The sequence below is a fragment of the Homarus americanus genome, unplaced genomic scaffold, assembly GCF_018991925.1.
Source record: "Homarus americanus isolate GMGI-L3 unplaced genomic scaffold, GMGI_Hamer_2.0 scaffold20597, whole genome shotgun sequence".
NCBI classification, from domain to species: Eukaryota; Metazoa; Arthropoda; class Malacostraca; order Decapoda; family Nephropidae; genus Homarus; species Homarus americanus.
Genome location: NW_024749328.1, coordinates 310,001 through 322,500, shown reverse-complemented (window position 1 = coordinate 322,500; position 12,500 = coordinate 310,001). Strand labels below are relative to the sequence as shown.

Sequence of the window (12,500 nt, the reverse complement as noted above, 5' to 3'; positions counted from 1 at the left end):
TTTTTTTACACATCAGAGATTTTTATGACGACCAAAAAAGAGACTAATACAGGGAGTGTAGATAAGATTATAGTGTTCCCATATAGAGTGAGTGTTCCTACAAAGTGAATGTTGTAGACGATTCGCGTTTTTTTTTTTTTCGAACTGGACAATTGAACCGAAATATTCATATTGGAGTGTTCTCATGGGAATCACGCCCAGGAACATTGCCAGGAACGGTTCAGATGTGGTGCTAGGGAGAATTTCACGAATCTGGAATGACAGTGTGATAGAATTTGTGCCAAGAATATTTTTGGGGGGATCCAGGAAGAGGGACAAACGTGGTGCTGGGAATGGTGGTGACATGATGTTGGACTAGGAATGGTGGCACATGATAAGGTACTAGGAATGGTGGCACATGACAAGGTACTAGGAATGGTGACAGACATGACAAGGTACTAGGAATGGTGGCACATGACATGGTACTAGGAATGGTGACAGACATGACAAGGTACTAGGAATGATGACAGACATAGAGTGGTGACAGTCTAGGAATGAAAGAGTCCATAGTGTGGGGCCAACTGACAAGTGTTAGGGCGTGTCATAGGATTGGCTGAGAGTGGCGGAAGAGTTAACGCTTGTGTTACCGCCAAAGGCATTTGTGTATTGGCCATATGTTAAACTCTATCACTGTGATGGTGGCGCCGCCCTGGTCATGTGTAACTATTATGGCCACATTTATTACTACTACTATTACTACTACTACTACTACTACTATTACTACGAATAATAATAATAATAATATATTACCTAAGACAGACAGACAGACAGGCTGAGACAGGCACACACACAAAATGGTTTAAACTAAAAAGAGTCCAATTTTTTAGGAAACTTTTTAACAGAGAAAGAGACAGAGAGTGAAAAAAATAAAGGGAGAGAATGGAGAGAGGACAAGCAAGCGAGGCCAATTAGGAGCCATTCAGGTTAAATATAAGAGAGAGAGAGAGTCAGGCCCTCTAAGCCCAGTACCAACTGTCCAACTAGATAAATGCATTTCGGCTCGCCTGAGTGGAAAAGAGTTTACACAACTTGAGAGATAATGTTGAAGTCGTGTGAGTTCTTTAGCCAATTGCCCAGGACAGGGGCAGTAATTCTGTTTTCAGTGTTTCCTAGGGTCTTGTTTGTCATAGGGGTCAATTATTTATTTGTTTTGTGTGTGTGTGTGTGTGTGTGTGTGTGTGTGTGCCAGTGTCAAGTAACACACACACACATGTCGTCTAAGCGTTGTAACATATGTGATCACCTTCAGTGTTCACCTTCAGTGTTCACCTTCAGTGTTCACCTACAACAAAAACACCCAATATATCTGATGGCTGACCCCTGTTGTCGCTACAGTGTCTAACATCCTCCCCCCATCACTGTACACACACACACACACACACACACACACACACACACACACACACACACACACACACACACACACACACACACACACACACACACACACACACACACACACACACACACACACACACACACACACACACACACACACACACACACACACACACACACACGCGTATATATATATATAATTAAAATACAGTAATTATAACCTCGCTCTGGCCTCCTACAGTAGTGGCGGTTCATTATCAACAAGTACAGCGTCGTCCAGGAACTAATTAACCTGCATCCACCTTAGTGTAGCGGCGCTTAACTTTTTTCTTATCATGTAAGGCTTTTCTTCCAGAGGTCAAAGGTCATTTTCCCAGTTGACCTATAAATAACGTTGTGGATCTTGACTAACATAACGTAACCTAACCTAACCCCCGAGCTTACAACGTGTTATTAGTACTCAATGTGAAACTTGAATAACCTCTGACCTCGATGGTGACCTTAAATTGACCTTCTAATGACACCTTTCATACCTCAGGAACCTTCAAGTATTACAGATTGTACACGGAGTTAAGTCACGCTTTATATATAGGTCGAGGATGACCTTTGACCCAGAACAGGATGTCTTATATGGGGAGAGATTAGCCTAAACAGCGCTATAGTACAAGTCAAGCTGGTCATTAGGTCCTGGTCCGAGGTCATACTTGTTCGCTATGACCCTCACCTGCCTGAGGGAGGCTTGAAGAAGAGGGAAGAGATTGGGAAGATTAGGAGAAAGAGGAGGAAGGGAAGAATTAGGAAGGGTGGGAAGGGAAGGGTGGGAGAAGGTGGGAAAGAATTAGGAAGAATTGGGAAGGAAGGGTGGGAAGAATTGGGAAGGGTGGGAAAGGAAGAATTGGGAAGAATTGGGAAAAGAGATAGGAAAGGGAAAGGGAAAGGGTGGGAAAGGGAAAGGAAGGAGAGAAGGAAGGAAAGGAAAGGAGGAAGAGGTTGGAAAAAGGGTGGGAAGGGGAAGGGAAGGGTGGGAAGGGAAGGAAGGAGGTGGAGGAAGGGAAGGGAGTTAGGAGGAAGGGAAAGGTGGAAGGAAGGGAAGGGTGGGGAAGGGAAAGGAAAAGGAAGAACAGGAAGGGAAGAATTGGGAAGGAAGGAAGGAAGGAAAAGGAAGAAAGGAAGGGTGGGAAGGGTGGGGAAGGGAAGGAAGGGTGGAAGGAAGGAAGGAAGGAGTGGGGAAGGGGAAGGGTGGGGAAGGAAGGGAAGGGGAAGGGAAGGGAGAAGGAAAGGAAGGGTGGGGAAGGGAAGGGTGGGAAAGGGAAGGGAAGGGTGGGGAAGGGAAGGAAAGGAAGATTGGGGAAAAGGAAGGGTGGGAAGGGAAGGGTGGGAAAAGGGAAGGGAAGGGTGGGGAGGGAAAGAGGAAAGGAAAGATGGGGAAAGGGAAGGTGGGAAAGGGAAGGGGAAGAAGGGAAGGAAGAAGGAAGGTGGGAAGAGGAAGGGTGGGAAGGGAAGGGAGAGGGTGGGAAGGGAAAGAAGAGAAGAAAAAGAAGGGTTGAAGGGTGGGAAGGGAAGGAAGGAAGGAAGGAAGGAAAGGAAGGGTGGGGAAGGAAGAACAGGAAGGAAGGGAAAAGGGTTGGAAGGGAAGGCTGGGAAGGGAAGGGTGGGAAGGGAAGGGAAGGGAAGGGTGGAAAGGGAAGGGAAGGGAAGATACGTTTAAACTGGTAATTATTTATCTATGACCCCGTACCTGTGCTCCTCTACCTATAGCTGTACCTGTACTTGTATTTCGCACCTGTACTCGAACCTGTACGTGTATACCTGTACCTGATCTTCTACCTTTAGTCCTGTACTTCTAATTATACCTGTATTTTTAATCTATACGTGTACTGTACTTGGATCTGTGTTTGTCTTTTCATTACTTATTTCTTCTTCAAATAGTATAGGAAAAAACTGCTATAATTACGCTTTGTGAAATATCTAATGAGAGGTAATTTGCATAATGACATAAGTTAAATAACATATATGAAGTGTTAACTCTCTCTCTCTCTCTCTCTCTCTCTCTCTCTCTCTCTCGTCACACTCAACAGATCCTCAGGTCCTACTTAAGGGGTCCTGGAGTCACACGTAGCTGCCACTTCAACTATCCTCAAGTTACTCTCCAATCACCCAAATGAAGGTCAAGATCTAGAGCTCACACGAACACAGTCCAGAAAATATATTATGGTCAATTGATGTCATGATGATGATGATGGTAATAATAATAATAATAATAATAATAATAATAATAATAATAATAATAATAACAATAATAATAATAATAATAATAATAATAATAATAATAATAATAATAATAATAATAATAATAAAAAGAATATGAATAGAAAAAAAATAATAATGATAGTAAATAAATAGGAAAATAACAAAGACTATTTTCCTTTACAATAACGTGATTATAAATAGCAAAGATAATTGTGTAGGTTAGGTTAATGTGGGCGCACTTAATACAGCAGCTGTGTGTAGATGTTGCAATGTGGGTTATGAATGTTGCAAATTATGTGTATACGACTTGTTGAGTGGGGGAATGGCACTCTTAAATTATTAATACACACACACACACACACACACACACACACACACACACACACACACACACACACACACATACACATTTCCCTACACCAACCAACACGACCACCAACAACACCACCACCACAATCACTACTACCACCACCACCATTATCACTACCACCGCCACCACTACCAGCGCAACCACCACCACCACTAACAACAAAAACATCACCAAGCACCACCACCGCCATCACACACCACAAGAATGACGCCAGTATCCCCCACCTTGAGCTCTAGTGCCATTATAAGCTCCACTATTCAGCAGCCAGACGCGCCAACACTGGTCGTCTACACCATTAAGGAGATTATTGACCCAATGCTCTGTGGCTACAACCTCCCTGGAACACGGAGAAGGAGGGAGGGAGGGAGGGAGGAGGAGGGAGGGAGGGAGGGAGGGAGGGGAAGGAGGGAGGGAGAGGGAAGGAGGGAGGGAGGGAAGGAGGAGGAGGGAGGGAGGGAGGGGAAGGAGGGGAGGGAGGGAGGGAGGGAGGGGAGGGAGGGAGGAGGGAGGGAGGGAGGGAAGGAGGGAAGGAGGGAGGGAAGGAGGGGGAGGGAGGGAGGGAGGGGGAGGGAGGGAGGGGAGGGAGGGGAGGAGGGAGGAGGGAGGGAGGAGGGAGGGAGGGAGGGAGGAAGGGAGGGAGGGAGGGAGGAGGGAGGGAAGGAGGGAGGGAAGGCAGGAAGGATGTTTATTAACACACACACACACACACACACACACTAATCACTTCATTAACACAATCAGAATAATATATTACACATGAAATCAGATTCTGAATATACGAACTACAATATTGATGACGTAACACTGTAAATTAACTTAATGAGCCAATTACAATTCTGCATTAAATTAGGATTAGGCAACCATGGCAGGTACCACTATAATGAGGTCTCGTTAGGAGAGTTACATGTTATAGGGAGGGAAAGTTGTGGTGAAAGTTGTTAGTGAAAGTTGTTAGTGAAAGTTTTTGGTGAAAGTTGTTAGGGAAAGTTGTTGATAAAAGTTGGTGAAAGTTGTGGTGAAAGTTGTGGTGAAAGTTGTGGTGAAAGTTATAGTGAAAGTTGTGGTGAAAGTTATAGTGAAAGTTATAGTGAAAGTTGTAGTGAAAGTTATAGCGAAAGTTGGGGCTAAAGTTATAGTGAAAATCGTGGTGAAAGTTAAGTTATAGTTAAAGTCACGATTAAAGATAACGGTGCAATCATGGTGAAAGCTAAAATGAAAGTTGTGGGGAGGGAAGGGTAGGGGAGGGTAGAGGAGGGAAGGGGGGAGGAAAGGGGAGGGGAGGATGGGGAGAGGAGGGAAGGGGAGGGGAGGGTACTTAAAGAGTGGTGTAGTGAAAGTCAACATTAATATAGCCACAAACTCATTACTCCACCACCGCTCCCTTCCTCTCCCCTTCCCTTCCCCTCCCCCTTCCCCCTTCCTCTCTCCTTCCCTTCCCCTCCCCCTTCCCCCTTCCTCTCCCCTTCCCTTCCCCCTTCCCTGCCCCCTCACCATTTTTTATTCTCTAAGGTCCTAAATTGCCATTAAATCCGACAAGTGGCCGCTGAGGTAAACAGAGTGGCTGAAAAATATTGGCCCAGTTAGCCTCAGGGTACAGGGGATTATTATTGTCTACAGCTGTAACGATGACTGCTGTAGCCATTGGTGAGGGCGACAAGGGCTGCTGTATTGGAGAGAGGGGGGGGGAAGGGGAGAGATAGAGGGAGGAAGGGGAGGAAAGGAGACAGGGGAGAGAAGAAACGAGGAGACAGGGGGAAGGAGAGAGAAAGTGAGGAAGAGAAGTAACAGAGAGAGAGAGAGAGATAATAAAAGAAAGAATCACAAATACCAAATAAAACATAAAGGAAGAAAGAAAACAAAAGAAACTAAGAAAGACAAAGATAAAAAGAAAGATAAATGAAAGAGGAAACGAGAGGAAATAACACAAAAAAATAATCAGTTAAGCCAAAATAGAAATTACTAACACCAACACAACCTTTTTTTAATTTCGACGGCTATTATTCTACTCTACTTCGCTATTAAAACTTTCCCACATGTCAAATTTTACAAACTTTGTATCTAGATTCAACTTTGGGCACTGGAAATCTTGCCTCAGCTGCTACCAGAAGAGTCTTGTAATGTTAGTAGTTACAGATGTTATTGCACCTCTCCAGCGAGCAACTCAAGGATGTACAGTATATACAGTTTATGTAATAATAGTGTAGGTTATTTTACTGTGATGTTATGAAAGTTTGTGTTTGGTTAGGTTGATGTTTTAAAGGGTCTTCTGTTTGTCTTCTGTCTGTGTCTTAGAAAACGTACAACACAACGCAGAAAGTTAACACACAAAACATCTTTACATTCTAGAGATAAACAAATACTTCCCCTTATCCCAGATCAGCTGACTACCAGGATAAACAGCGACACCCCAATCAGCTGACTGTATGTAAATAACAGAGACTCACATCAGCTGACAAATAATTTTTCTCGGATGATGGAGTAGGTATTGCTCCAGCTTCACCCTCTCACAATACTATGAAAAAAACACACAACACAACTTCATATTTGCTGGGGTTTCAGGTTTACATTTCCTTTGGGTGTATGAAATATTTAGACAAAATCGTGAAAGGTAAATACAAAAACTTATTATTTTTTTAAGGTCACCGTGGATCACGAGAGGTCACCAGGAGTCATAAGAGGTCACCACAGGGGGGGACTGATCAATTAGCACTACACCAGAAAAGTATAATGATCGTATACACAGTGCCACAACCCTGAAAAAAAATAAACAATCCTGCCTTTCTTTTCCTATGCTCATCCGCCATAGAGAAATTAATACAAAAAAACTAAAAACTAATCAGCTTAATAGATAAATTGAAATATCCACAGATAGAAGGATAACTTATAGTGGTTGATAGCTAAAAGGATATAGTGATTGTATACTTTGATGGATAACTCAAGAATATCCAAGCGTCCTTATGAATGTCTTTAAGATCCTGGGTAAATGTTGTAGCTCGCTCGTCTCCAATGGACAAACAAGGCGTGATGTTGCATGAACCAATAACACCACTGTGCCTTGACGTTCAGCTCCCGTCTGTAAATAAGGGAGAGAGAGAGAGAGACTGACTCACCAATAACAGCGTCTCTCTGGGTTTCTCTCTCTGTAAATACTTGTCCAGAATGCCCCCTCCCCACCATCTCATCTTCAGCGTTTCCCTCCTGTTGCTGTATGCATTCTTTTAGGGTAATGTATTTTCATCCTCTCATCGACTTATAGGATTTTTAGTCTATATTCTGTGTATTTTTGGGTGATTAACTCCGGTTATTTAGTCACCTTGGTTTTCACTACAGGTATACAGGTCCTATTAAGCGCCATTCACACAGACAGTCAGTGAGGCAGGCAAGCAATAGTTACTCTCGTCTGTATGTACGTAATTATTAAACCCTGTGGGAACTAATGTACACCTTTATCCTCCAGGTCATTGAAGAACCCTAGTTGTAATCTTGTGTGTTATCGGACTTGGAATAACAATCCAATGTGGTATATGTAAATAATTTGCTAATTAATGAATTAATTAGCTAGTTAGGTTAGGGAAATGATTACATGTTGTGTACAAAAATCAGTGGTAAAAACACTATTGGCACCCACAAGACGGATTACTTCACAGGAAGTATTCAGCTCTCTATTGATCACGTTAATGTCGTTTAATTTACAAGATATCGGTGGCGGTAGTTAACTAAAAATGTAAATATGTATTTCTATTGAGAAATAGTATTGTAAAGAAAAATAATAATGAATATTTAGTTCCTGTTTATGTATCACGCGCGATTGGGTCACGCAATTGTACAGGGCCCCGGCAGGGCTGCCGAGTGACTCGTCGGGTGAAAGAAAACGGAGACGACGCCATCGGATTAGTGACGTCATTCGGAAATTTCGGAAATTTCAAGAACTTTTGGGGGAGGGCCTAAATACCATATAACAATAAAGGAAGAAATTGACCAACTATATAAAAATATACCAGATTTTGCACAAAATCAAACCTTAATATTGGACGTCAATATGAGACTTAAAAACTTCTTGAGGGTAATGTGCACAGAAATTAAAGAGGTTTAACATCAATGATCCATTTCTTAAAAATAGTCTCTTTTCTTAATGCCCAGAAGCTCTAGATCCAACCATTCCAAGAACATCATTGTCAGACTTGGCTGAATTGACACCAAGGATATTTAACGGAACCCTTGAGTTAAAGGGTCAAGGCTGTGCTGGGAGACAATAGATGACCAAACAAAAAGTTCGGATATTTTAATTTCTTTTAAGAAAGTAACGAAAATGAAAGATGATGATAGGAACCTTAAATATGATGTAAATGGAAGACTTGCGTTGGACGTCTTGGCATTGCTAACGTCTAGTGCAGACGCTGAGAGACTATTTTCAAAATTAAACCTTACCAAAACAAAGTATAGAAACTTCTTGCAAATGCAAAACTAAATGCCCTTATCACTATGGAAGAATATGCTAAGTATAAAGGGGTCTTGTGAATATCAATAACGCGGATGTACAACAATTGATTGATGTAATTAATAAATAAAGAAGTGATTTTTACATATATATATATATATATGTGTGTTCATTAAGCAACATTAATTCAAACATTACAGGGGCGGATCCAGGAATATCAAAAGGGGGGTCCAAGAAGTTGTGGGTGGGGGGAACATGGCGACCACAGTGAGACCAGATGGGGAAAATTTTTGAAATCTGCCCAATATCATGGACATTTTGAGGCCACTTTGAGGGCATGTGCAGTTGATATTTGGAAATATTCTGAAGTCAAGAGTATTTACATTTTACTGTACATAAACGCCTGAGACAATACTGCCCCTGCATTGCGTTTTCTCTTTGCCTTTTATTAGACGTATTCATAGTGCTCAAAATACCCAAGTTATGCCTCGTCATCTGAAAGTTTTCTACAAACAAGAAAACAGTCGGATGAGCGGCAGCCCGACAAAGCGGTAGAAATGTCACTCTCATTTCACAATTCATGGAGGGCAGCTGCAACTCTCCAAAACCTACCAGACAGCCGGCAACCCAAGGACATTCTAGCTTCTCAGTTCCCCCAAGACTCTCTACAACTCATGGCAGCCCCTAAAGTAACAGCTAAGTACCTTTATAAAGTTTAGGTGATCACTTATTCTTGGGTGCCGCTATTTTAAGCGTACGGGATTATCTTAGGTAATTATACTATATTTTTTAATATTAGATTTTAACAACTTAGATTTAATATCGACAAACCCCAAAGAAGATACGACTGATGCTACGATACTGAACAATATATATCAGGGAGAATTGGGTTGGGTTGGGTTGGGTTGGGTTGGGTTGGGTTGGGTTGGGTTGGGTTGGGTTGGGTTGGGTTAGCGTTAGGTTGTTTCAGGTGAAATAAACTGTGGAGGTTAATCTTCAAGTGATCTTTTTTTTTAAATCAAAAATTATTAAATATTTATACCAACAAAAGAACAAAAACAAAAGGCTGAACATTTTCCCTATAAGCAATAAATAAAATCTAAAAGGCAATATATTTTTTTGTGGCTAAGTCTATTTCCAGTTCTGGTCGCTGACAATCCTGGGAAATACATAAAGATTAGCCTTCTTATACATTCCCAGACCAGCCAGAGGAAGGTGCTCTGATATTCCTAAGAGTTACATGACCCATTTTTTCCCCAGTATGTTCCAAGTCTAGTCAACCGTATCGTATATTTTTTTTCCTAATACGCTGAAAGACATCTTGAATAACCTCAGGTAATACATATACTCTAGTACGCTTTCTAAAAGACCATTATGATCGTCCTGGGATTGGTAAATAAGAAGAAACAGTTATTTTCTTCCCAGTATAAACGGAGTGAAGGAGTTAGATGATCCTGGGAGTTGTAGGGAGAGTTAATACATTCAAATATAAACATGAAAGCCATCAACTATGTCTCTCTCTATCTGAATTTATGACCAACAGTACCGGTATTACTTTGTTAACGAGAGAGAGAGAGAGAGAGAGGGAGGTGAGAGAGAGGGAGGTGAGAGAGAGAGAGAGATTCATGCTAGTTGATCTTCACCCTTGTGTATATTATATTTAAGGTTGTGATTTAAATAACAGGTTGTATCTACATAACTGAGCAGGCGTGTGTGTGTGTGTGTGTGTGTACTCGCCAGCGTAAATAATAGCATAGGCAAATATTGAATGTGGTGAGCGAGAGAGGGAGGTGAGAGAGGGAGGTGAGAGAGGGAGAGGGAGGGAGAGGGAGGTGAGAGAGAGAGAGAAGAGAGGTAATAAAGAAGGAAGAAGAATTGAGAAAGGGGAAGATATGAAATGCGATCAGTGGAAGCAGAAGGGGTAAGTGAGAGGGGGGGGGGCACCTCTCACACAGACGTTCATTGATCATTCCCACTCAGCCCTCTCCCTCACCCCTCTCAATCAGGCCTGTTACCCAATACACACACACACACACACACACACACACATTAATCCCACCTCTTATCCCTCTCACTAAACACTCCCTTATCCCTCTCCCTAATCCCTCTCCCTAATCCCTCTCACTCAACACTCCCTTATCCCTCTCCGTCAACACTCACAATTAAGGGCGTAGTTGGGTGGTCGTATTCTCCCTGGGTTTGGTATGAGAGGGAGGGAGAGTAGCGTGAGAGAGTGAGAGGGCGGGATAGGGAGAGGAGTGGGAGAAAGGGAGGGTCTAGAGAAGGAGAGATAAGAGAGAGAGCAAAAGAAACGGGGGGGGATGAAAGGGAGAGGAAAGACAGAAGTAGATTGACAAACATTTTTACATACATCAAGTAAAACAGACAGATAGACAGAGAGAGATCAAGCAGAGGTAAAGAAAAGTCATACACATCAAAACAGAATCAAACAGAAAAACAGACAGATAGACAAACAGATAGACAGACAAAACGGGCAGAGAAAAATCATACACTTAGGAAATCAGAGAGAGAGAGAGGGAGAGACAGAGAGACAGATAACGAGAGAGAGAGAGAGAGACAGAGAGAGACAGATAACGAGAGAGAGAGAGAGAGGAGAATCATTAATACACAGTCAAGGCTTCGTCATTACACGAGACTGAGCTCAAACAACACCAGTATCAACGTTTGTCTCTTTAATTTGTGTACCGCCAGCAAGCTTCATGTTTCTTTATACACCTGATATATATTTATTTGTAAACACAGCTTATATATACACGTTTGTTAGGATAGAAGCAGCAATTATTTTTTTTCTCTCTCTCTCTCTCTCTCTCTCTCTCTCTCTCTCTCTCTCTCTCTCTCTCGCCAGCTATCACCTACGTATTTGTCAACACACGCGGTATACATAAGCTTGTAAACACATCTCATGTACAAACCGTGGCGCTCCTCATTAGAATACAAATGACGTTATTACTGTATGTGTGTGTGTGTGTGTTACTGTGGTGCACACATTCTGTCGGTGAAGCTTTGTGATGAGCTTCTGTAAAAGAGAGTGAGGGGAGGGGGGGGGACATGTTCCATGGTGTAACTCTTGAGTCACCATCAGCAGGTGGCGTTGCCTACCCTGGTGACCTTCATCCACTTGTTGGGTCACTCATCTTCCCCTCCAGTAAGTGTTATGATAACCTGGTTGGTCAAATTATAAAGAGTAAAACGATAATTATTTTTTGATGTGTGGATTTCTTTCATGATGATGTAATAGTTCTTCTTGGTGTAATAACGTTGGATAAGTGTTGTGTGGGTATAACTGCGTGGGGTAGAGCAAGCATTGTAAGTTACTCGTATACAATGGTGACACGTAGGAGAACCGGGGCAAGCAGGAGACGTCCCCAGCATACACCTCACACTGATGAGACTTGCTTGACGGGCGAACATAGATGCTTAGCCACGTCTGCCTCAAGCTCTCTCTGGCAATTTCCAACCTTCTTGTATTGCTTTTTTTTTTATTGAACTCGACTAGCCCGCTTCTCCTTCCCCTGGTGCGGATCACCCATTGTGTCGTGTGTGTGTGTGTGTGTGTGTGTGTGTGTGTGTGTGTGTGTGTGTGTGTGTGTGCATTCTAATGGCATTCAGAAACACGCGGAAATATACAGAAAATATAAAAAGGTTCAATAGAATTAAGTGTACATACTGCATTACGTGTTTAGTACCCTGTTCATATAGAAATAGGGAGGGTGTAGGAATCTCTGTCTCTCTCTCTCTGACACACCAACACACGAACAGATAATATTTTCCACAGTTTCTCCGGTGTCCACTACACGACCTGACAGTAGGGGTCATTGGGATATGCTAATGATGCCTAATAGCTCAACAAATGTGTTTAATTTTCACGATAATGAACAACGTGTGTCGGGGACTAGACCTTCACCAGACGCGTAACTTAACCTAACCCAACCTAACCTAACCCTGTGTCACTTGAACCCTCATAAGCATTGGACACACGCCTCAACCACCAGAACTGATCGATTCAACACCGAGAAACGTAAACAAACAAACTTATTTAATTAA

General features: G+C 42.4%; 1 protein-coding gene across 1 annotated transcript in view; it reads left to right on the top strand.

The window, feature by feature from the left end:
• The first annotated feature begins 9,030 nt into the window (after window positions 1-9,030).
• The window catches only part of LOC121853339 (facilitated trehalose transporter Tret1-like), a 75,364-nt gene continuing 71,894 nt past the window's right edge, over window positions 9,031-12,500 (top strand). The window contains exon 1 of the mRNA XM_042347404.1: window positions 9,031-9,124. The gene's annotated coding sequence lies outside the window, so the exon portion shown is untranslated. The remainder of the gene's footprint in view (window positions 9,125-12,500) is intronic.